Here is a 26,379-nt window from a genome sequence, read left to right as displayed (position 1 = left end):
ATTCTTGAAAGAAGACGAAGGAGATTAGGAATAAGAGGGTGGAGCTGGTGAAGGCACAGTGGCAACACCGCAAGGGCTTGGAGTGGACATGGGAGCCCGAGGAGGAGATAAGGGAGCACTACCCAGAGTTGTTTACCGACGCAGCAGACTTCGAGGACGAAGTCTAAGACAAGTGGGGGAGAATTGTAACGCATGGTTCCTAGTACGCATTTAAATTATATTTTATTCGTTTTTGTAAAGCAACTCGACGAGTTGGGAGCCCCAAACTCGCCGAGTAGAAACCAGAAGTGATGCGAGTTTTAAGTAACCTACGCGACGAGTTGAGAGCCCTCAACTCGACGAGTAGGGCTGCCAGAATGAAACCCTAATTTTGGGGTTTTGCACCCTATTTAAGCATCTTAATCCCCACATGTTGGTCTCATTTCCAGCCTCTAATTCCCAAACCCTAGATTCAGAAACCCTAATGCATGTGTGAGCTTGTGAGCCATTTTTGAGTGAAACTTTGTGTGTGTTGAAGCTTGTGAAGGAAGGAGAAGCTTGGGGATTCAAGAAGAAGCTAGTAGATCCAGAGACTTCATTTCGTTCTCATCATTTTCTTGTAAGCAAGTCTCAAACTTTCTTAGTAACTTCTTAGATCTATTTATTATCATTTTATTGAGTTTTTGGTCCAAGAAGCTTGATCTTTGGGATATGGACGTCCCAATTAAGTAAAACATCAGATCTGGAATCATGGAGGGCTTTTATGGCATAAAGGTGCAAACTTTATGGCCATTGAAGCCCCATGCAAGTTATAGGATATAATTTTGGCCTTTTAAGCTCCAAAAGGTCGTGTATGGAGAGAAAGGTGGAAGCTTTACGTGTTCATGTAGTGTCTAGGGTCCAGATCTCAGTTTATAGGCCTTGGTTTAGAGTATTGATGGCTTTGGGATCAAGATCTAGTTCCTAAAGAGTTATGGTTTGAGCTAAACCCTTTAAGTGAGGGTATTAACGGGTAAAGTTGGAAACTTTACCCTTAAAAGGACATTTTCAGTGTATATGAGAAGTATGAAGCTTGGATCTGAAGAGTAGGGTCTTAATCCATTAAGATGTAGCAACAGACTGAGGAACTCGGCGAGTCCAGAGAGGAACTCGACAAGTTGTGTCAATTTGTCCCGATTCTGTAAAAGGTAAAACTCGACGAGTCTGAGGAGGGACTCGACGAGTTGACTCGTTTTATCACGGCTACGAGTAGCACGGGAACTCGACGAGTCAGGGGGATGACTCGACGAGTTGAGTCAACTCGGAGTGTTGACTTTGACTTTGATCGAGCGTTGACTTTGACTTTGACCTTGACTTTTATCAAGGTTGACCCGTGAAGGGGTCTTGATGTAAGGAACGGTATTTAAGGGGTTGTTTTGTATAGGGCGTGAGTAGAGCCGGTTGCAGGAGCAGAGACGTTCAACTATTTCACTCGACATTTGAGGTGAGTTTTTCCTCTAGTAGGAACGGGTCGAAGGGACCAATGTCGGCTTGTTTGTGTATGTTAGCATATGCCGGACTAAGGTCCGATGTCGGGTTGTGCCCAATGTAGGTTCATATGTTCCGGACTTCGTGCCGATGTCGGGCCAAGCCCGAGGAATGTTTGTATGCTTGATGTCTTCGTGATTCTTGCATGTGTTTGTTTGAATGTTTCCGGACATCGTCCGATGCCGGGGCAAGCCCAAGGAATGTTTATATGTTTATGTTATGTGTCTATGTTTATATGTATTTGTTGATATGATTATGTATACCAAGCTTTGCTCGATACCGGGCGGGGTCCGATGCCGGGCAGGGCGAATGCCGGATTTCAGTCCGATGTCGAGCGGGTTCCAATGCCAAACTTAGGTTCGATGCCGGGCGGGGCCCGATGTAGTGGGCTAGGCCCAAGTTATGCGTTTATGTGATTATGTGGATGGTATGTGGTAGTTTGGGGAGACTCACTAAGCTTCGTGCTTACAATTTTCAGTTTTGGTTTCAGGTACTTCCGCTAGTAAGGGGAAGAGCTCGGGATGACTACATTGCACACACCACAACGTTTAGCCTGGGATGATTTACTCTGATATTTGGACATGTGATTTTGATACAGTGTTTTGATATGATGTTTTGAGATAGTATCACTTATGTTTTTAAGTGATGATTTGGGTTACTATGGTATTATTTATAAATTAAACATTAAAATTTTGGACCGTATTTTTGGGATGTTTCAGATTGGAATGAGAAGCTCATGGTTCCTCACCATTCTTGCCATCATCCAATCTCAGCCATGAAGATTCCCTATCAGCGCCCAGTGGGCCTATAGACATACGACCATCATCCCACCGACCTACAGGAATCCAGTCAACGACCCACTTACCAAAACCACAAGAGCCACACCATACTACAATACACGACCCTTCCACAGTCTCACGACCATTCCTGTAATGACCTAATTCATACTATAGAATGTTATGAGCCTAGTCGTAGACTTACCACACTTCGACAACTATTTACCAACCTAGTGAACGCTCGACTACCCTGTAGTCTTACAACACTTTCCACAACTGCCATGGGCCCATCCCTTGGTCTTAACAACTACCCATAAGAATACCTGACCAAGATCAATATGAGCCGAACTCCCAGCCTGTTGAACCCTATCAGGTGTTCGGGTCGTGCTTCGAACCCCAGAGCCTTCATCAGACAAGAACACGTAGAGATGTTCTAAGACAACCCTCAACCTTAGCCTAGCCACGAATCCAAAAGGCGCCCCTACCTCTACTTCATGTCCCCGAACAATATAACCTGAATTGTCAACCGTTGATTCCTTGATTACAATAGAGCAATGAACACTATTCCTTACGTGAGCCTCGACTCATACCATAACCAGAAACCAGCTATCCTCTTGACCCGTACTTGAAAATATTTCCAAGACTCCCAAGCGGTTCTCCTCCACTTGGAATCAGCCACTCCCTGATAACTTCAGGAATTACGTTATGCGTCCATAATCCATAGCATCCAAGCCCCAACTTGTGATCAAAATCCATATCAATAATCATCCCAATCATGAAACCCTTCTCAAAGTAATATACCAATCTTAAATGATCAAATAGATCCTACAATTACTCAACTTATTGAACCAAACTTCATATTTGAAGGAAAAATCCACAATTAACCTGAATGTTATCAGAACCAAGATCAGATTGGCTCCTTTACAACCCTGCTGGCGCAACCCGCAGAAATTGGGTTCCATATAGATCTGAAGCCCTTCCAGAAGACTCGTAAATATTGCTCCAACACTCTAACCATCGGTCCAAAATATCCATTGCTCCACACTCAAATAAAGACTGATGCACCATAACACCGTCAACTGATACAACTCGACAATACTAGAACAATCTCAGCCACTAAACAAAAACCCGTGCGAACATGCATCCACCACACCCTGAAGTAGGTTGATAAATCAACAATAACTCTACCTTTACTAAAGATAGTGATCAGTTCAACGAGCTAACAAGCCCTTCAATTGATATACAACCTGAGCGACACACGTTTATCTTAACTCTATTTCGTTGTCCCAAAAAGAGACAGTCGGCTACAATGGGGTCCTTTTTCTAGAAGCTCTGATGTAAGGACCACGCGCACAACCTTGAAAGCATGAATCTGACGGCAACTCACCTTGCACCCGCTTCTGATCAACCTCTTAATCTTCTCCACCATAAAGGATCTCAACAATCTCAAATATAAAAAATCCAACGAACTTACACTGCAACTTCCTCTGACCTATTGTGTGGGAACCAATCAAAATCAATTTGTTTGCTGATCCTTCAAGCGAAATACTCAGTCCTCTTCCACTCAGGGCTTACTCCCTCATTGGTCGACATCTTCCACGTCGAAACCTAAACCGGCCCCTCTTAAAACCCTCTAAACACGGTTCTTTGGTATACAAAAATGGAATATGACAATTCTTGAATAATAACCAGCAATCGCAAAGAAATCATGATCCTTAGATGGAGATGTCAGAAATTTTCCCCAACATTACAGCTTCTAACCCTTCACGAACGATCCTCATAGCTTTTGATTTTCGAAGCACCTGAAGGTTGAATCCCTGATCCATTAAAAACCTACAGCTGCTAACATAATAGCTCTTAACGTGATAACTATACAAATGACTATCCATTGTTGGCACCACACTAATCAAGTACATATCCATTCTAGATAAAACTGTAGATCAAAATTCATACATGTGATTTCTTCCTATCCAACCTTGACTTCCTGTTGAACGATGGGTGTTGAGGCTTGAACTCCCTCCTCTACCCATGTAGGATAGTCGTGTTTGAGATGAACCAACTGCTGACAATGAAAACACGTCCGACCCTTCTTGCAATTGCAGACGACATGCCCTTTCTCTCCATACTTGTAGTATTTGAACTGATGGAAAGCAAACCCGTGGGTTCCACCACACTTTCTGCAAATATCAAAGTCCCCCCCCCCCCCCCCCCCGACTTCCAGTACTGAAATAAGCAACCTCGAACTCTTCTTCCTTCACTGAAAATGTTGAATCATGAACCCTCTTGCTCTTTCTATGTCGTGTTCCCTCATCAAGATCTCTCTCCCTATTCGCCTCAACAGTCTCTTCCACAGTCCAAAAGGCTACAGTTCACTCCTTGAACTTGGCAATCAACCTATGAGTGACTCGGCCAATGATACTAGGAAACTCTTCCAGTAAAATCTGTGAAACCTCAGTGGTAATCCAATCATGTAGTCTTGTGTCATCTGTATAAACCTCGGAGGACTCTGCTTCGCAACCAGACATTGGCATCCTATTAAACAAGACAAAACTATTATCTCATAACCAAAATGTCATCATTAATCCATCATATTGTACCTAATATACAAGAATCCACACATAAATCCTCTACTGGCTTCTTAGGATCCTCGTGACTTTCGTCGATTCGAGTATGGATCATGTGCTCCTAGTAGTACGGGCCCAATACTACCTTTCACACCTATCCATACTTTCCTCAAGAATCAGCCCAAATCTTCTAAGTCACCTCCTCATAATGATACTACCAAACCCGCTAAACAGTGCACCATTCGCACTACAACACCTCCTAGGCTCTTCTAGGATCCCCACTTCACCCTGCCAGCAGCTGCTGAAAGATTCATATTAATGCCAGCTACCTACTTCATGAATACAATTACATGCAACCAAGTTTAAATAATTCTTCGACTAAAAGACGTAACCCTACAACGATTAGACTCAATAAAGAGTTGCGCAATAGTGCCAAATTAATCACTCTAAGATTATTTAACCTTTGTAGCATGTAACTTAACGTATTCATTTAATATCTAAGTCACATCAATATGAGTCCTACAAGTACAAAGCAAACAACATTTGAGAAGAAGAACTCTACATGCAATAAAGCATCATAAAGATCAAGCAAACCTCACATACAAACTCCTGAAATCCTCAAACTACTAACTATCAGGCATATCGACCAGTTCATAAATCAGGCATAAAAGGCATCTCTCCTAAGCAGGCATATTATCATGCAACCGTGAGCAGATCCTTATTCTAACTTCTAGAATGCATATCTACCATATCATCTATACACATAACAAGTGTGGGTATCTTGGGGAATACTGTCCTTGGCTCCGGTTGATTATACACATTGTATCATCTCCTTTAGTTGTTTTAAGGTTAATTAGGAAAAATATTTTATAGGTCCATAGTTTGAGTCTGGAATCCCACAAGTGTCCATCCAGTTCACTCAAACCAGGGCCCTGATACCAACCTGTAACATCCCAAAAATCATAGTAAATTTTTTTCATTTTTAAAACCCTTAAATAAACCATAAACATACAAAAAAATTGTTTTCAAGAACATAGTTAAAATCAGAGTATCCCAAAATCATTCATCAACAAAATATTAAAGGATGATGTGCACAATCACGCCTTCGCCTTGCCCCGATCATCTGATGTACCTGAAACCATGAAATCAAACTATAATCCAAAGCTTAATGAGTTCCCCCAAAATACCCCACACAATAGAACATATATAATCATGCATGCTTGGTCCACAATCATCGTACTGGATTACCCTTGGGTCCATAGTCATCAGACTGGGTTACCCCTGGCCTACAGTCTTCAGACTGGATTTCCTCGCCCCACTCAGTCATCGTACTGGAATGCCTCGGACTGTTGGCTTACACACATAGCAATTAAGCCTCAACCCAAACCGCACTATGTCGACATATGTAACCGTCAAATCATATAACAACATAAATAATCATACAGATTTAATAGATCACTACATCATAACAACATCATATATAGTAGGATACATAACCTAGTGGGTTGGCATTGGTGCCTTCGACCTACAAGTATAGTGAGGAAAAACTCACCTCACAATCTGAACGATAGTTGAACTGATCATTGCTCCAAACACTGGCTCAACGGGTCACATATACAACACACAGGGACCAAACCTCAATCTATTACTCAAAATACCCCAAAGGACCTAAAGTCAAACTTGGTCAAATTTAACGGTCAACAGTCAAAAGTCAAAGATCAACCTCCAGTTTGTCGCCACGTCATGGCAGCGAAACAACAAAACAGACGGCTCTAGCCCAATCGCCACGCCGTGGCGACATAAGGCAATGTTGTGGGTATGGGTTTCCTAACAGCTTAATGGGTTAAGTCGTTTTTCTTCGATTCAAAGGACTCCAAAGCTCAAATCTGGTCCATTCATTGGTCTAAATGGATAAAGTTTCCAACTTTATCCCTTAAGAGTCTCCAAGATATAAAAATCTCAACTCCATGGTCCAGAAAGGTCTCTAGCACCCTTTCTAACATAAAAATCAATGCTTTTCAGACATGCATGTCCAAAAGCATGTCTTGAACTCCTATTAGGTCAAAATGAGGGTTAATGGACAAAAATCCATACATGACACTAAAACTCATTTCTAATTCAGATCCAAAGCATCAAATACTCCAAATGGTCTATAGATTCATAAAGATGCAAACTTTATGAGATCCCACCACTCAAACCCATCAAGACATGAAGAAAAGGGACAAAATCCATAGATATAGCAACATAACAAAGAAAAGGTTGGGTGTTGAACACTCACCAATGTCCATAAGGTGTGCTAGCTGATGAAGAGGATGCTTGCAAGGTAGATCACCACACCAAAGGCTTCCTTCTCCTTCAAAGATCATTACAAACACCAAAATGAGTTCACACTTTCAATAGAGGCTAGGGTTAGGGTTTTTGAGCTTGAGTGGGTGATTGAGGCTGAATGATCACGAAACCCTAGCCTTAATGTTCTTTAAATAGGGCCCAAAGCCCAATGATTAGTTTTTTTCTCTAAAAACACCTGCCACGCCGTGACACCTATGGCCACGTCGTGGGGGGTCATTTAAATCCACGACCCAAATCAATACCGCCACGCCGTGGTGAAGCTCCTCCACGCCGTGGCCACCCAATGCAAAGGTTTAATATTTAAAAATTGGATCAAACATGGGACGGGTGTTACATGACTTAACAAAAAAAAACTAACAGAGTTGGGGTTAATTATCATTCATTAAAAGTTTTGAAACCACATGGACGTTTTTTGATGATAAAAAAGTTAAGTACTTAACTCGATTTATTTTTTGGAACCACGGAGACTATTTTTGAAGTTTTTTCTAATTATAATTTAGTAGATCTGTCATAGTACAATGCTAGCATGGTAATAAGTGATAATAAGATGCTATAAAAGAAAATGAAATCAATACACTTTTTTTACATCGATCAACTCGATACCGGATGAATACAACGCTAGTTATTTTCGATTATACTGAAACTCTTAGATGAATCAAAAAAAATTATTGATAATTTTATAAAAGGTTTTATTCTTATGAAATGAAGATAAATTTCATAATTTAATGATTATCTCATGAATTAATTTGAATTTAAATTTTATTTAGTATACATGGTAGTTGAAAAAACAAAGACCACGATGTCTCCATATTTGAACTTCATCATCCATGTATTTACATGGAAATCAAAAAACTCTATACAGGGTCCGGCCAGGCTCCGGCGACGTCCATCTTAATTAGGTTGTCTACAAAATGGATGCAGAAGTAGCTGCGAAGCTGTCCACCTTTTGCTAGAATCTTTCTGCAAACAACACTCAATGAAGCTCCGAAACTCGTCTGAAACTCCTTCCGGCAGGCTCGGCGGCTCCCCAAAACATATGGCACACATGAGCGTCACCCAGTTAGGTTTCTGACCCGCCGGCAAGAACGGAAAATGACCCATGTAAAGCTCCAACATCGTCAACCCCAAGCTCCAGATATCGCCGGAGTAAGCATTGTAGTTGGCATCGTGAGTGTCCAGATCGAACCGTTCTGGGCTCATGTAGGCGTAAGTGCCGACGAAGGAATTGCAGGAGTCGAGCGTCCTGCACATGATCTTGCTCACTCCGAAATCAGCAATCTTCACCTCCATGTTTTTGTTGACCAGAATATTTGCCGGTTTAATATCTCTATGAATGATCTTGTGGGCATGGAGGTAGTTAAGTCCGTTAAGAATCTGACGAGCGATGTCTGCGAGTGACTTTTCCGTGAACGTTCCACTTCCACCGTTTTTCAGTAGCGAGTCTAGTGACCCGGCGTCCATGTATTCCATAAGTATCGCTATATCCCCGTTAGGCTTCTCGAATATCTCATGACAGTGAACCACAAAAGGAGAATCCGTTCTTCGAAGAATTTCCATCTCCCTAAATATCTGCCGGCGCATCATCGGATCACTGTCGGCGTGTACAACCTTGAGCGCGAAAACGTTACAGGTTTTCTTATGCACTACTTTGTAGACAGTGCCGCCGTTGCCTTGACCAAGAACTTGAACGGTCTCGAATTCGGCGACGGTGGTGGTTGTCGACTGTTGCGACATGGTGGTGGGAGGGAGCGGTAGAGGGAAACCAGGGAGGCGCTCGGAGATTTCAGGTAAACGGAGGCGGAGTTTTGACTGACGTCGTCGTTCACGAACGAGGGCCATGTGCATGTGATAGCTGATAAGATAAGTGAGGTTACCGGGAGGCAACTGAGAGGCCGTATATATAAGTACTGGAAGGCGTTATTGGCACGTGTTTTTTTGAATTGTATTGTGTTTATGACATGTGTTCATAAATGATAAATGTTCCTAGTTTGTCTGACCAGATTCTCGTTTACTTCAGTTGCTACTATGCCCGACAGGCACTATTTGAAATTTAATATTTGTTCATCTGATGACATTGACATTTTTTTTTCATGGTTTGGAAAAAATAAAATGAAATCTAAATAAGAAAGAAAAAGACAAAATTGCAAAAATGGTCCCTATGATTTATCAATTTCTGAGGGTAAGGTCCAAAAAAAAATTATTAGCAAAAAACGTCTCTAATTGATGGTTTTGTTGTGGTTTTGGTCCCTACTTCGTTATGTTTAACAGAATGGCTGTTAACTTTTGGCAAATGACGGATTTACCCTTTGGACTATTTCTGCAGTTTTATCTTTTTACCAAACTATAAGGACCAATTATGTAATTTTTCTTTTTCATTTTATTGAATTATTAAATAATTCATTTACTTTTTTCTTTTCAACTTTTTTCTTATTGTTTTATTTTTTTATTGGATTATTATATATTAATAAATATTATTTTTAATATATTATATTTATATATTAATAGATATTACTATTTTTTTAATTAATTTTTTTGAATTAATTTTTTTGAATTTCTTTTTTATTGCATTAATTCTTTTTTGTTGGATTATTAAATATTAATAATATTATTTTTAACATATAATATTATATTTATCTATTAGTAAGTGTTATTTTATTGGATTATTAAATTCATTTAATTAATTTTTTTAATTTTTTTTAACATATAATATTATATTTATCTATTAGTAATTGTTTTGATTGGATTATTATATATTAATAAATATTATTTTTATTATATTATATTTATATATTAATAAATCTTACATTTTTTATTATTAATTTTTTTAATTTCTTCTTTATTGCATTAATTCTTTATTGTTTCAAATAAAAATACCAAAAAATCATACCCACCCCACATTCTCTAATTTATTTTAAATATTTGGAAGATAACATATATTGGACAACACCACCATCATCACTCAGTCACAACAAACCACTATCGGGTCGTCTCCAACCCTATTACTATATATATATATATAAATATATATGTTCAATAATTATTCACGAAGTGAGATCATCGTGAGTATTTTAGTTTTTGTGTATTCACATATATCTAAATTTGTTATTTATTTCAATAAACTTATGATTTTAACTTATGATTTTGACATATATAATTTCCCTAAAAATATTTCTACATGAATTACTAAATCTGAGTATTCGCTATGGTGGTTTGAAAATCATCGATCTAACATTGTCGTCATCGATGGTGGTATCTGTAATGAATGGTCGGCTGGAGAAAGTATGCTTTTTGAGGTTTATTTCATATTGTGTGGGTAGTCAATGGTGTAGTTTTCATCGAGAATGACCGACTGTAGTCGATGATCGATGATTTCCAGCGAGATGATAAGACGACGCAAGGTGGTAAAATGCAACGAATGGAGGAGCTGACCCGGAGTGTTTGTTGTTTTTATTTAAAACAATAAAGAAAGAAATTAAAATAAAATAAAAACAATTAAATAAATATTATTTATTATAAATAAAAATAATAAATTTAAATTAATAATCCAATAAAAAGAACTAATTCAATAAAAAAATTAAAAAAATAATTAAATGAAATTAATAATCCAATAAAGTAACACCTACTAATAGATAAATATTATATGCTAAAAATAATATTTGTTAATATATAATAATCCAATAAAAAAGAATTAATACAATAAAGAAGAAATTACAAAAAATCAATTAAAAAAATAATAATAAAAAAGTAACATTTATTAATATATAAATATAACATATTAAAAATAATATTTATTAATATATAATAATCCAATCAAAAGAATTAACGAAATAAAAAAATAAAAAAATTAATTAAATGAATTTAATAATCCAAAAAAGTAACACTTACTAATAGATAAATATTATATGTTAAAAACAATATTTATTAACATATACTAATCCAATAAAAAAGAATTAATGCAATATAAAAGAAATTCAAAAAATAATAATTAAAAAAATTAATAATAAAAAAAGTAATATTTATTAATATATAAATATAATATATTAAAAATAATATATAAATATAATATATTAAAAATAATATTTATTAATATATAATAATCCAATCAAAAGAATTAACGAAATAAAATTTTTTTAAAAAGCTAATTAAATGAATTTAATAATCCAAAAAAGTAACACATACTAATAGATAAATATTATATGTTAAAAATAATATTTATTAATATATAATAATTCATTAAAAAGAATTAATGCAATAAAGAAGAAATTAAAAAAAAATTAAACAAATTAATAATAAAAAAAAGTAATATTTATTAATATATAAATATAATATATTAAAGATAATATTTATTAATATATAATAATCCAATAAAAAAATAATACAATAAGAAAAAGGTTAAATAGAAAAAAGTAATTCAAATAATTAATATATAATAATTCAATAAAATGAAAAAGAAAAAAAAAATTGCATAATTGTTCCTTGTAGTTTGGTAAAAAGATAAAACTGCAAAAATGGTCACAGGGGTAAATCCGTCATTTGATAAAAGTTAACAGCCAAGCTGTTAAATTTAACGAGGTTGGGACCAAAACCGCAACAAAACCATCAAATAGGGAACTTTTTTGCTAATAAACTTTTTTTTGGACCTTACCCACAGAAATTGACAAACGACAGGGACCATTTCTGCAATTTTGTCTAAGAAAAATCTTGAGGAAAATACGAATATTTTGTATCGTTTATAAAAAAAGTCATAAATTTTATTTTGTTAATAAAAGATTTTGAGATATATAATTAAAATTAGCCATTTTATATAAGTAATTATTTTTTTCCCGATTACCTTTTAGAAATATTTCATTGTTTTGGATAAGTTTATGAAAAACTCCTAAATTTTTAGGGAAAATGATTACCAAGGTAATCATCTTTGTCATTTTGTTTATATTTAGATAATTTTTTTATAAACATTTGACCATTTAACTTGTTATATGTGTTCAAATATTACAATTGTCACCGGTTATACCAAGTGGCAATGATAATATGTAAATACATTTAACAAGTTAAATAATTTAATGTGTACACAAAAAGAAAGCTGTCTAAATATGAACAAAACGAAAGTTAATTACCAAGATAAATCATTTTTTCCACTTTTAATAAAGATTTTATTTTTCATATTTGTTTGTATTATTTTTTTCAACCATTATTTTTAAAGTATCCATAATATCATTAATATTAAATATTGAATAAATCTAAACTTTACTTTTAATTAATAAATACACAAAACTACAAAAATGATCCATACAATATGCATTTTTTTGGGTTTTGATCAAAACCTAAACTTTTTTGGATTGTCAGTCCTTCTGAGCTACTTGCTTGTGGTTTTGGTCCTTCAGAGAACTGACAAGACTAAAATAATCTTCTAACTTATTTTTTTTATGTTTTTTCTATTTAATTAAAAAATTTATTAATTAAAAATATTCTCTCTCTCTCTCTCTCTCTCTCTCTCTCTTTCTCTCTCTCTCTCTCAATAATCCTTAAATATCGCCACCACTAATGGTGACCCTCACCCCCAATTCGCTGTCGACAGTGGAGATGGATCTCATATGGCTACTGTGGAGATTGACCGGAGATAGTGAAGGAAGGCATAGAGGCTAACGATTAACCTTGATCCTCACGAAGCATTTTCGAGCTCTGCCACCACTAAAATCCTACCCGGGCCTTATTTATCGACTTTTCTTGCAACCACAACCAACGGATGCCGATATTTTTAAGCATATACAATATTTTTTTTTAACTAAATAGTATGTAACAATAAAATTAAATATATTAAGTATGTACCAAGAAGTAAAGAGGGTCTTTAATATATATATATATATATATATATATATATATATATATATATATATATATATATATATATATATATTACGTAGCAAATAAAAAACAAAAAAATTTATATAATGTAAATGTTTTAAAATTATTACAACATTTTCATACTTTTTAATTAGAATTTTATAAACTTTTAATTTTTTTTAATACAACGTTTTAAACTAGTATTTCACGAAAGTATTTTAAAATGCTATAAAAAAGTTTTAAATTTTCATACAAAATTTAGGAAAAACTTTTAAAATGTTGTAAAAGAAAGTTTAGAAACAATTGTATGAAAGTTATAAAAAAAATGTAAATAAAAAGTGAAAAACTTGTAAGAAAAATTTAAAACATTTATAAAATATTTGGTTTAAAAGCACTTGTATTAAATTTATATGAAACTATAAAAAATGTTTAAAAAAATTTATAAACAAAGTTTAAAACATTGTATTAGAAAAACCTATAGAAAAAAATATCATAAACATGTTGTAAGAAATTATAAAAAGATTTAAGAAACTTGTAAAAAAAAAATTGTTCACATTTACACAATTTTGTTTTCATACACATTTAACCATTTAACAAGTTGAATGTCAAATATGTAGAAAAAAGTTTTCTAAACGTGAAAAAGACGAAAAGGTAATTAGCATGACAAATCATTTTCCCAAATTTTTATTTAAGTTTAGCTTTTTTTCCTTTTTCACCATAAATCTGGAATTTTCTTTATTCGAAAAAAACTATATTGTTTTAACTATTTGTTACACTTTCAGGACTATGCTTTATGATGTAAATGGAAAATGACATTGTCGTCTTTCGTACAAACTAGGTCGAGAGCAAGTCCATCATTGCGTCACTTGGTTTAATATAAAATCATAATTTTATATATTGGCATGTCATCTAAAACGCAAGTTCATTTTAAAAGTTCATGTGTCAAACCAAAAGTAATCATAGAAATGAATCCATAGAAGAACAAACAACGCGTTCTTACAATTTTGGCATTTTGGACCTCTGAAATATAAATTTATTGACATGTGAAGTTATTGATCTATGGTGGAATTGTTCTATATGCTTAATTTTTAAGGATAAAACAAATGTTCTTCTCTAAAATTTGTACAACATCACCTAATCTACTATTTTATTAATTGGTTTGTCATCAGTCAATGGTTTCTTATATGAACATAATAGTTTGTTTTCCTTTAACATACTTGTAGGTAAATTGTAATAAGATATTCGACACAAAATTTGAATATCTTATAATACTTGTAGCATAAATTTGTATGGGAAATGGAGTATATGGATGATGATGAATTCAAATGATGCTAACGTCATTGTTTTGTGGCAATTAATTGTTACAAAGGACTTTGATCCTTAGTTTTATGAAGTTTAATAACATTTATTCTTATTCATAATTTGAACCAAGAAATTTCTAGATTTTTAGTGAAAGAATTGTTAGTTCTCTCAGTTCGTTGGTGTTGTGTTTGAGTCTGTATGTGAAAGATTTCGTATTTTATGTATTAAGTCTTCCTTGTAATTATGAATATATGTCTTACTATGAATGTCTTTTTAGTCTTATAGTCTTACACTAGGCTTCTTAGTTCTTGTTAGTTAGTTTGACATTTTGTCTTAACTTATGTGTCATGACCTGATTGGTCATTTCTTAAACGACTCCCTTGTGGTGTCTTATATATATATATATATATATATATATATATATATATATATATAAAAGAGATGTTAGTTAGATAGAGATTATCTTTTGAGAGGTTATTACGTCGAATTGTAATTGAGGTTCTTACTCTCTAATCAAATTCAAGATCATATTTACTTGAGTGTGTTCATTCTAGTTCTATCTTACAAACATGATTTCTATTTTTTAGAATCTGATTGATCCTACAAGTGGTACCAGCGCAAAGATTTCTATGAGCTTATTTCAAATCCATTGAATTCGTTCGTGGTCATCAATTTTTGGTTTAATACATTATTTTTCAACTATTTTCTTCATTTTGCAATCTTATTGCAATTTGATCTAATTTCATTGTTCAATTACTCGTTTTGATTTTAATTCTGAATTTGCTTATTGATTTGATTATTACTCAAAATTTTCATTTGAAATCATGTCAAAAGAAGATTCTCATGTTGTTTCTTTCAATTTGTCGAGTAGTATCAAATCATATAATCATATTTCAATTATGTTTCCTAAAGATTATGAAGTTTGGGTGTCACACTTTAAAGATTACATCTTAGGAACTGAAAAACATCGATCAAACATTTGGAAATCAATTGCTAAAGGTCCTCATCGATGTACAAAGAGGAAGGAATTTGTTAACACACCTGGTGATTATGTTGATATTTGTGAGAGATTTAAAGATTTGACAACTAGAGAAAAGGATAAGATCAAAGGTGATTTAAGAGCTAAAACAGATTTACGTTTCACATTTACACTAGACACATTCACACTTGTAAGCTCTTTTGACATTGTAACACCTGGTTTTTTAGGTAGGAGTTTTGTGCTTTGCAAGATTGTGGTTTCAGGATTTTATTTTGACCATGATATGGTGAGGCTTTTGTAACATCCATAAAATATCAATAAAATTTAAACTTTTTCAAAACAACCTTTCTCTAAAAAGTGTTTACAAAACCATTGTGTCCAAAAACATTATTGAAAATCAGAGTCATTTACAACATAGTTTTCAAAACATTTTCGTTATCAGAGTATCCTATAAATCATAAGTCCCCAAAACACGAGGATGTGTACGATCATGCCTTCACCTTGCCATGATCTACTAAAGTACCTGAAACCATAAACCAAAACTGTAAGCACGAAGCATAGTGAGTTCCCCCAAAGTACCAACACATAAACAATAACACATATACAAAACAACATACTATGGGTTAAATCAACAATCGGGTTGGAATACCAACATACTATATGTCCAATCAACCATCGAGTTGGAATACCCTCGGCCCTCAACCATCGGGTTGGAATGCCAACATACTATGGTCCAATCAATCATCGGGTTGGAATACCCTCGGCCCTCAACCATCGGGTTGGAATAAAAACATCCTATGGGTCCAATCAACATCGGGTCGGGATACCCTTGACCCTCAACCATCGGGTTGGAATGCCAACATACTATGGGTCCAATCAACCATCGGGTTGGAATAACCTCATCCTGTTGGCTTACGCATAAAGCGGAGAAGCCTCGGCCACCATATACCGATCTAACGGATCATAACAGCATAGCAATCATAACAACAACATCCTATCTACCATGATACCGATCTAACAGATCATAACAACATAGCAACATCCTATCTAGCAGGATACCGATGTAACAGATCATAACAGCATAGCAACATCCTATCTACCAGGATACCGATCTAATAGATCATACATCATAGCAACATGCATAACATAAAATCAATTCACTGGGCCGACATTGGTGCCTTCGATCCACAAGTACAAGAAGGAAAGCTCACCTCATAAGCAGCACTGACTGATAAGATCCAACTCTCAAATCTCATCTCCTGACTGAAATGCCTACAACCACCATGTGACCATTTCCATCAAAACTCCGAAATACCGAAAATGCCCTCAAAAGTCAAACTTGGTCAACCATGGTCAAAGTCAAAGTCAACAGTCAAGGTCAACATCCCATGTTGACCCAACTCGTCGAGTGCACTTATCAACTTGTCGAGTTCCTTTAGTAATCAAAAAGTCAGGATGTACTTATCAACTTGTCGAGTGCACTTATCAACTTGTCGAGTGCACTTATCAACTTATCAACTCATCGAGTTTAGACCTCTTACACATTCTGTCCTTTTTCATCAAGTCCAACGTTTCAAGATGTAGATCTAGCACCCAGGAGCTAGAAAGTCACGTAAAGTTGCCAACTTTACGTTCATGCATGCCCCAAAGAGGGTCTAACTCTCAAGGAAAGCTTAATAAGGGATCTTAAGCATGAAAGAGGCCTCAATCTCAATAAAGTTTGCAACTTTAATCCAAAAGAGGCCATCAAACGTCCAGATCTAAAGTGATAACTCAATGAAATGCTCAACCCCATGAACCATCCCAAAATGAGTGAAATATGACAATAAAGTTCAGAGGAAGAGATCTAAGAAATAAATGAGCAAGCTTTAAACATTATACCTCAAAAGAGTAACTAAAATCTGGGAGATTTTGGATCTATAGCTTTCCCTTCAAGCTAGGAACCACCAACTTCATGCTCTTTCAAAAAAAGAGACCAAAGAAGCAACTTTTAAGCTCATACACTCAACTTGGGGTAAGATGCACGAATTCTAGGGTTTTTGAACAGAGGAGGCGATTAGGGAGGCCATCAATGGGACTTAAGGCCTTTAAATAGGGTGCAACACCCTAAAAATTAGGGTTTTCATATTCAGCCACCAACTCGTCGAGTTTTCCTCTCCAACTTATCGAGTTGGTCCAAAAAGATCTGCGACCCAAAGACTTTCAACACGTCGAGTTGAGGCCATCAACTCGACGAGTTCCAAGGACAATTTTCCTTTTTCATGAAAAAATTCTCATACCTGGGAATCGGGATGTGACAACTCTCCCCCACTTAACTTGGATATCGTCCTTGAAATTCGTCCTTGCCTTTCTCATCACACTACACAATCTTAGCCGAGTTACCACAACCTGAGAAAACTATCGCCTCACCAAGGCATTTGGAACCATCCCTCAAAAACTCACCATCCTGAAGAAGAATGGGCCTTAAACCCTCACGGAACCACCTCTACCTCTCCTGAAACCCAGAATCTCAATTTGACCTGACTTCCTGACAGACCGCCCACTCTGATTCACTACCAAACCAATTCCATAAAAAGCTCAAGCCGAACCAAATACTTCCAACCCAAATTACCTTGACGCTTAGAGGGACGAAGTCACTAGTCATATACAACTTCATATCATTTACACTTAAATTAGATTTCGTCACCGCATTCACCCCTTACTAACACTCATAACAAAACAACCACTTGAGGAACGCACCCGGACATCCTGCCCATAAAATGACCTTCCCGAGAAATAAAACCCATACAGAAACTACCAACCTGAAGAAGAACAACCCATGATCTCATGCAAAGACACAACCTTATATATATCCAAACTTGGGTATCGAATTTGTCAGACTCGCAGACCAACATACGTATAACAACCAGCTTACAAGCACAAACACTCATACCTGGCCCACTTAGCCTCGGGCTGGAATACCAGGCATGTCTATAATGGATCCAATCATCCTCATGATGGAATACCCTCGTATCATGCACATGTTTGGCCCAATCAAACCCTCGGTTTGGAATACCAAACATGCCATGTCCAATCGATCATATGGTCCGGTCATCCTCGGGATGGAATACCCTAGATTGGAATACCATTATATACATAACTCGGGTCTAGACTCATTACCCGAGATCCAAGGACCTACCCTTGAATTTCACCCAAAGTCTTCTGATTCAACGCAACCCTTCACCAAACCTGGATACAAAGATTTCTTCAACCGCCGCTGAGACTACCAGTCTCACACCTGGTCCAGCCACCAGGTTTCCAGAACCTGGAAGACAGGGGCATTCTAATGCAAACAACCCTTCGATTAAAGCATCATGATGACATTACACCTTTCCGCCTGGAACTCACGTCACGCACCACAACCAAAAGATCCTCCACTTACGTCACAGACTCCTAGAATACAGACCTTGCACGGATACACTCGCGATTCCGAATGCGAGTTTCCACCAGAGGCCCCCTCGAAAATGGCCGCTCAAAATTTTCTCGCTGAACCTTCCCTAAAACTGAAGACTATCCATTGTTTCTGCCTCCAGTCCCCAAGTAAGGCACTACCAGAACCATGAAGAATAATCCTCAATACACACCGACCGCGAACTTAACCCAAAACCGGACCATGAACTTCTGCGATACACCCAACCCTTACAGGCTCCGGTACACCCCACCTGGGTATCCACTCGATACAATCACCAAGAACTCGATTAATTACGACTGCGTAAGAAATTCCGACTTGGGAATCACAAATATAACAATAGCTTGCTAACAAATGGAATTATATTGCATACCACCTGCCGAGACTTACTGATACCTGACTGATACTTCTCTCAATCCTTACTGATTCTCTTATCCAACCAATAGACTTACGACTCGCCCGACAATGCATCCACACCGGAAGCACTACAAGCAGAAGAAATGAACCATCATGATCACTAGGCCCACAGCTTATGTCTGGAATGCTCCCGATAGCCTACCGACACTGAAGTCCTCGCATCGTTGGGCCAACACTTCGGGCCTGAAGATACCCACCTCATTCCATTGCCTTGAAGGGACCTAAATACTCCCTTTCAATGCCAACTAAGCACCATAAAATAGCTACCAAGCAAAACCTTATGAAAACAAAGTCGCACACGATCCGCAGATAGGATAACGGTTGCACTCTTGATCCAAATCGGAAGCTAAAACCCGAAAAGGACCATACACATAGTTCGAACCAAGCGCCCCGATGCCATCTTGCCCAGCTCACATGGAACACCCCCATGCACATACTTAAGAAACCCATAATCTCATCCGAAAAGAAAAGAAACACCAGAAATAATCGAAAGGCAAGCTTAACCAAAATAGAAAAAATTCTCATGAATTGTCAAACAAGACCCCATACTTGCTTGAGACTGAATGGATTCCATCACTACACCACTGAGGATAAACATACGTGAAGACCGAAGGAATCATAGAATATACTGGTCTTGACCAAAGATTGGCCCGGTCACCGAATCCCGGCTGACACATCTAAACCTTCGAGGGAAACTCCGCTGAATGACGAACCCCATGGCCAATGGGTAAGGACAAACTACCGCTCAAACCAGAGAATCAAGACCCACATGGAACTGAACACACCCGCCTCTGGAGAAGATTCATCGATCAACATCTGCCCAACTAATATGATACCAGAAATTTGAACAACGAAATGACAGTTTTCTCAATGACTGACACCCAGCCTGAAAATCCTAATTCTCCCCACTTAGAACTCGAACCACCACCCAATGGTGATCAACCAAAACATAACCCAAGCAGCCCATCTAGGTACAACCATACCTGACCATGAAACGAATATCACCTGCAAAATGGTCCTCCAGGTACAGATCAAACGAACCCCACGAGGAACCTGAAATACAACTAAAAACTTCCGATCTTCCCATAATAACCACTTACAAAGCATAGGAAACTACCGATTTACGATCCAAACATACACCCCTGCATGCAACCCACATGAAAATCCGACACCTGGCCTTCCTATCTCCTAAGGATACGGTCCTTGCTCACATCGCTAAGATACTCGTGCTACATCAAACAACTTGCACACACCAGCACTAACATGTTGTTACCAACCACCGAGACCAACATACCTCAAGCTGAGAATCCAACCTATCTCGGGAGGTCAAAAGCCTACCCACTCCCTCTAACTCAGAAAAGCTGAAGGCAAAAATCCCTGCCACAGATAACAACAACCCAAACCGACAATCCGCCACTTAAATCGCAGATGCAATTCCAAACCGATCATGGCAACCGCTTCCTCCCCGTGTATTGAGGCTCGAGGCACGACCTCTAACAAAACCCTCGAGACTTCCAATCAACATACTCATCCGGGTCTGAATCATTCAACCCACATCAATATCGCCACAGGGGCCTGAACAACACAAAACCCATCCTCTCCTAAGCGACCCAAGCCAAAAGATCAACAGATACATAACCACTGTCTCGAACCATGGTATCCAACCATGTTATCTACCCTGACCAGTCCTTAGAATCTTCGTAATGCTCCTCGATTTGAGTATGGATCCTGTGCTTCTAGTAGTACGGGCCCAATACTACCTTCCATACCTATCCATACTCTCCTTAAGAATCTTCTCGGGTCCTCTAGGACCTAGTCACAAAATATTCCTGAAACCTGCTCAACAGCGAAACAACTGCACTAGAATACTCCCTAGGCTATCCTAGGGTCCCAAACTTCTCTGCCATCAGTTGCTGAAGAACTCCTAACAATGTAAATTAGCTATTCCATGAATACAATCACATGAGACAAAGCTCAGATAATCCTTCAAGTAACAGATTCATCCCTACAACGGTTGGACTCAAACGAGAGCTGCGCAGCAGGGCGAAATCCGTCACTATGAGATTTCCAACCTTTTCCATATGTGACTTGACATATCCACCCAATAGCTAACTCACATCACTCATGAGTTCCACAAAGCACAAAGCAAGCAACATTCGTGCAGAGGGTCGACTGACACTCAAATGAAATAAAATCTGACAGATCCTCCTATAAAATCCTTGATCTTCAACTCACCGTACCATGGGTACACCTTCACCCTGCTCTCACTCTCTCCAGAGTGGCTAATCATTCCTCCAGCTGACCCGCTAAACACTGCACCCACTTATGAAACCTCCACCAACCCTGTAGCACTCGTGTATACTAGCCATACATAACGTTGGATCCTATAGACAGTCGAATACCTGATCCTACCCTAAGACCTTCATCAAACAAGAATAGAAACCAAACATTCCCAGGCTATAGAATCTTATTTATGTACAACTATAATGATGGGTTTTGAGCATTCTAACACTCCTAAGTGTACATGCAACCCTAAATACCTTGGATCTATGTTTTCTCTATTATACATGTAAATATGATTATCCAAGGTATTATCCTAACTAGCATACCAAAACATTGATACTAGGATAATAAAATAGATAGAATACATACCTTGTTGTTGTTGCTTGACTCCATGAAGCTTGAGAGCCTAGTGCCCCAAGTGTGACACCTCAAATGGTTCACACAACATCATGAACTCTTGGAATAACCATGAGAAGAAGACATACATGTTCAAATCGGCTAGCCCTCAAAATATGTATCACTAGTGCCAATTTCTTGAACTAAAGGGGTTCTTATATAGTGTGGCTATTAGGGTTACACCATGTAACTCATGACTTTACCCATTCCTTATGCTCCATGGGTTTTAACCTCCATGGAGTATCCATGGATCACCACATGGGTTAAACCCAACATAAAGGAATCTTGGATCATAAGCCCACATATATAAGAATGAATGATTTACACAATCAATCCCCATATATTTAATTAGTCTCTTTTTGATCACTAAATTAAGTCCAAATTAATTCTTGATCAATACTAATTAAATAACATGATTTCATATTAATATATTAGAACTTATAATATATTAATATGTCACAAAATGTCTTTTCCTCATAAACGGTCTATCCAAATGTTCCGATGCCATGCAACCCAAATGGACCATGCCGAGTCGGGTCAAGTACATACCAATTATAGTTATGGACTTAGACACTAATCCAACAGTCTCCCACTTGGATAAGTCTAAAACTATTATTGCGTTTGACTTCAGGAACCAAGTGGCAATCGTAGCTCTCAAAAGCCGCTGTCGAACTCTGACCTTGTAGATGAACTCTGACCTTTGTCAATGACTTGTCCATTAGATAAGGGATCATATATTCCTCCATTCTAGATATCATATGGACTGAGACATGGATTATAATCATTCTCTCTGTCCATTTGTTGTTTCCCGATTTCCGATTTATGACGATTGACTAATTGAACAAATCAAATAAGTCCAGGCCCGACCGAGCACTTACATTTGTCATCACCAAATCATCGAGGGGCCCACAGATATCGCTTTTATCCCGAAGGTAAAAGGAATGGATAAACTTCGACTCATATGGCTTGTTCTACTACTTGTTGAATCATACACAAAGGCACGTTTTATAACACCGAGTTACCGAATGCGTTTTCGTGCAATCAATGTACAACCAACTCATAGTAACAACTCATATCTCTAGGTTGAAGAATATAAGATATTATCGTCTCATGATCACTCGTGATAAAATCCATGAAGTGATTCCAATGAGCGCGGGTTGAATCCAATACTCAGAACTTATGAGCACTCATGAGTGTTGTAGCCCCTTGTCCAACATCTTAGACCTCTACAAGCCAACCCATGACAGTCTTGATTCATATCTACTTCCAACATATGATCGACTGTGGATGGTTTGAATAACTTAGTCCATCAGAACAATGACCTAGTTATTCTGGAAGTCAAAACATGCAAAGTGAAACACAATAATAATCGAATCCAATATGGTCTCAGAACTTATGAATATAAATAAAACACTTTTAATTTATCACCATATGATTACACATTATTCAATGTATACTGTTTCAGCTATCAACTTTATTCTTGAATTTAAAACAATAGTTGTCCCATGCTCCAAGCATGTACACTATGTTTTCTAAACACTAGTCATGCCATACACCAAGTATGCATACTATGTTTGTCTATGATCTTTACTTTGTGAAATAGATCAATTGAACATAACTTTAATGATTCTCTTTTCACAGCCCCAAATCCTTACTGCAAATGCAAGAATTCCAAATTCATGCCATTTACTGAAATCTGTTAGATTCTAAACTTATATGCATTGATCCTCTTGTAATGATTATGCACAAAGTCACAAGGACTTGACAACAAACATTACAGAGCATTCCAAGGAGATCAACTCCTTGGAAACATCCTTCTTGAATTAAGTTTCCTAATCTTACACAGATTGAATAATTTCCAACTTTGAAACATTTCCATATTCCATTTTGACTATCACTTCTGAACAAGAGTTGCCTCCTTACAGATTATGTCAATATGGTCCTTCCAGAATTAACACTATACTTCCAACTGTCCTTGAGCAACCAATCATTGGTAAACCTTAGATTGTCCTCGACAATTGCTTAATCCTTTTAGTCATATCCAGTTCTAGACCTTTTCCCTTCTTAATGCCCCATGCATTTGGAAAATTTTAGAAAGGATAAATATAGCACATATAATCGATCCTATATCCGAAGCATATGGGACACGAGTCATGATGTCTCACATAAAGACTAAACCAGTCTTTTGCTATAACATTTCCATTTCTATTTGCCAAGTTCTCATAATTCAGATTATGAAAAGGGATGCCGTAATCATAATCGAATTTTAGAACGCAAATAATGGACCCATATATAGAATTTCCTTATGTTGAGTCATTTCAACATGAAATTCATATATATATATCCTTGACTAAATACGACTTAAAACCTCAATCTAAGCTTTTAGAATTGAAATGAAGTATAATTTCCTCTCCCTTAATTATAGCAAAACAACTTTTTCAACCCCTGCAGCCTCACGAATTGAAACTTTTGTTTTCTATAATTAACATTGCTAACTTGCAATCTTTATCATAATTATCATGCTCCCACTAACATGATGATTATTAGCATAACACTCATGCTCCCACTAGCTTTGATATGTAATCAGAAATCAGCTGGACTTCTAGAAATCAATACTTTATTGACTTTCTTACCAAAGTTCAGATTTCTGATACTAGATTGCTTTGATAAAACTTTATCAATATCATACACCTTATCTTAGATAGCTCACAGGTGTGTCTAAACAATTTTAAGAACTATGAAAAGGGATGCCGTAATCATAGTCTCGATTGTTTAGACCTTTACCACTTCTCACAAGTCCATGTTAGTGTGCTGGTTAACCACACACGCTCCACTAACGACTTTGAGAATGCAAATATCACAATTGCTATCTAGCTAAAATCTACTTAGTGAAAGTGTTTCCTCACCATCATTTTCATGAATCGGAGAGAAACCTTATGACACTTAGATTTTATGGTGTATGAGTTCCTATCCATATGAATTTTGTCAAAACCATAATCACAAGACAAGGTTACTGACAAATCCACACTTATATGGATTAAACTTGTGCAATCTTAAATTCTTGCCATTTGGCAGCTCAAGGGCCTGCCATTGCTTCCAAGTAGCTGTGCAACCAATTGAGAACTCTCAGAACTCCTATGCAAAACCAACTTGAATAGGTACAGACATGTCGACACGATAGGTTATAAACCTCAAGTCGTGTGCTAGTGAAGAACTTCAAGTTTTATTCTTGATTAGTTCTTGAGACTTTCAAGACCTTTAAGACTCCCACTGTCCTCTTGACATATAAGACTTTCTTGTCAGATATTCAAGAGATAGTGTGGATTCTAATCAAGACAAACACTTCACACAATTGGCCTTAGTTGATCTTTGTTTTTTCCAAAACATCACAACTTACCAATTTCAAATGTACAAGAGTAGAAAACTTTTACTCTTACATTTGACAAGTGTTTTAAACCTTCTTTACGACATGTCACTCAAGTTACAATCTTAGAGTATAACTCTAAGAATTGTTTTTGGAACGAAGTATAAATCATCTTCTTGATTTAACCACTTCAACAATTCATAGCTCCTCTTCTTAGCTACCAGAATGCACTTAGAGGATGAATTGTGATAAGGTCTCTTAATCATTAAGATGATTATATAACATGATACTAAAGTACTCTCCCATCTTTTCAGATTTGAGAAACTTTTATCTTTCTGCCTAAGTTGATTCTTCTTATTCGCTCTGCCATACATTGAAACCTTTTCCAATGTCTCAGAATTACACTTAAGCTTGTAAGTATAACCATATTTACTGAATTTTAGTAAATAATGACGAATAGTCTTAACGATTATTTGTGGTGGGCTTGATCAGTGCACAAGAATGTGTACTCGATCCTTTACTTGACTCACACATCCATGTGAACAAGTAGTTAGTCTTAATTTTTCCAATGCTTGAAAGTTCTTATTCATCATGCTATACAACTTGCATGATTCCAAGTTTCTATCCAACTGAAACTTAGGTGATGAGAATCTTTCCTTATTTGGTAAATTTAGACACTACCACAAATGAAAGAATCAAATTCATATTTCCACTCTCGCTCTTAATGGAATCTTATAAGCAACAAAAGTTTTCACAAATGCCATTGTAAGGATATTTTAAAATAAATAAAATCAAAAAAAAAATTTCTTTTATTTTAAAACTTTGCGGAAAAACTATCCTTACAATGCAAAAGCACATGAAAACTTTGTTGTTATTTATTCCTAAGCAATATATCATAACTCTTAAGAAGTAGCTCAAGAATCCGATCTTCAAACTATGCGATAGAAATCCATCTATGCCATCAGATTCAACATATTCTTTCTTTAAGTTTCTTCACTTTTTCTTTGATTCTTAAAACATCAACATGTGACCCAGTCACATCATGTATCAAGAATCTCATAATAGAAACTTAGCAGAGTTAGATAGTGGACTTTACCCGAAGTAGAGTCAAACTTATTGACTTTAATATCCTTAGGTAAATTTGGCAGCTTCGC

The 26,379-nt window shown here is 36.6% G+C and overlaps 1 pseudogene; it reads right to left on the bottom strand.

Annotated features, from left to right (window-relative positions):
* Positions 1 to 8,086: 8,086 nt before the first annotated feature.
* On the bottom strand, positions 8,087 to 9,034 carry LOC145131428 (mitogen-activated protein kinase kinase 9 pseudogene; annotated as a pseudogene).
* Between the last annotated feature and the right edge of the window lie 17,345 nt (positions 9,035 to 26,379).

The sequence above is a fragment of the Lactuca virosa genome, chromosome 8, assembly GCF_052849685.1.
Source record: "Lactuca virosa cultivar CGN04683 chromosome 8, Lactuca_virosa_CGN04683_v6, whole genome shotgun sequence".
Lineage (NCBI taxonomy): Eukaryota > Viridiplantae > Streptophyta > Magnoliopsida > Asterales > Asteraceae > Lactuca > Lactuca virosa.
Note: the sequence above shows the minus strand (reverse complement) of the source record. Positions and strands in the feature narration are given on the sequence as shown.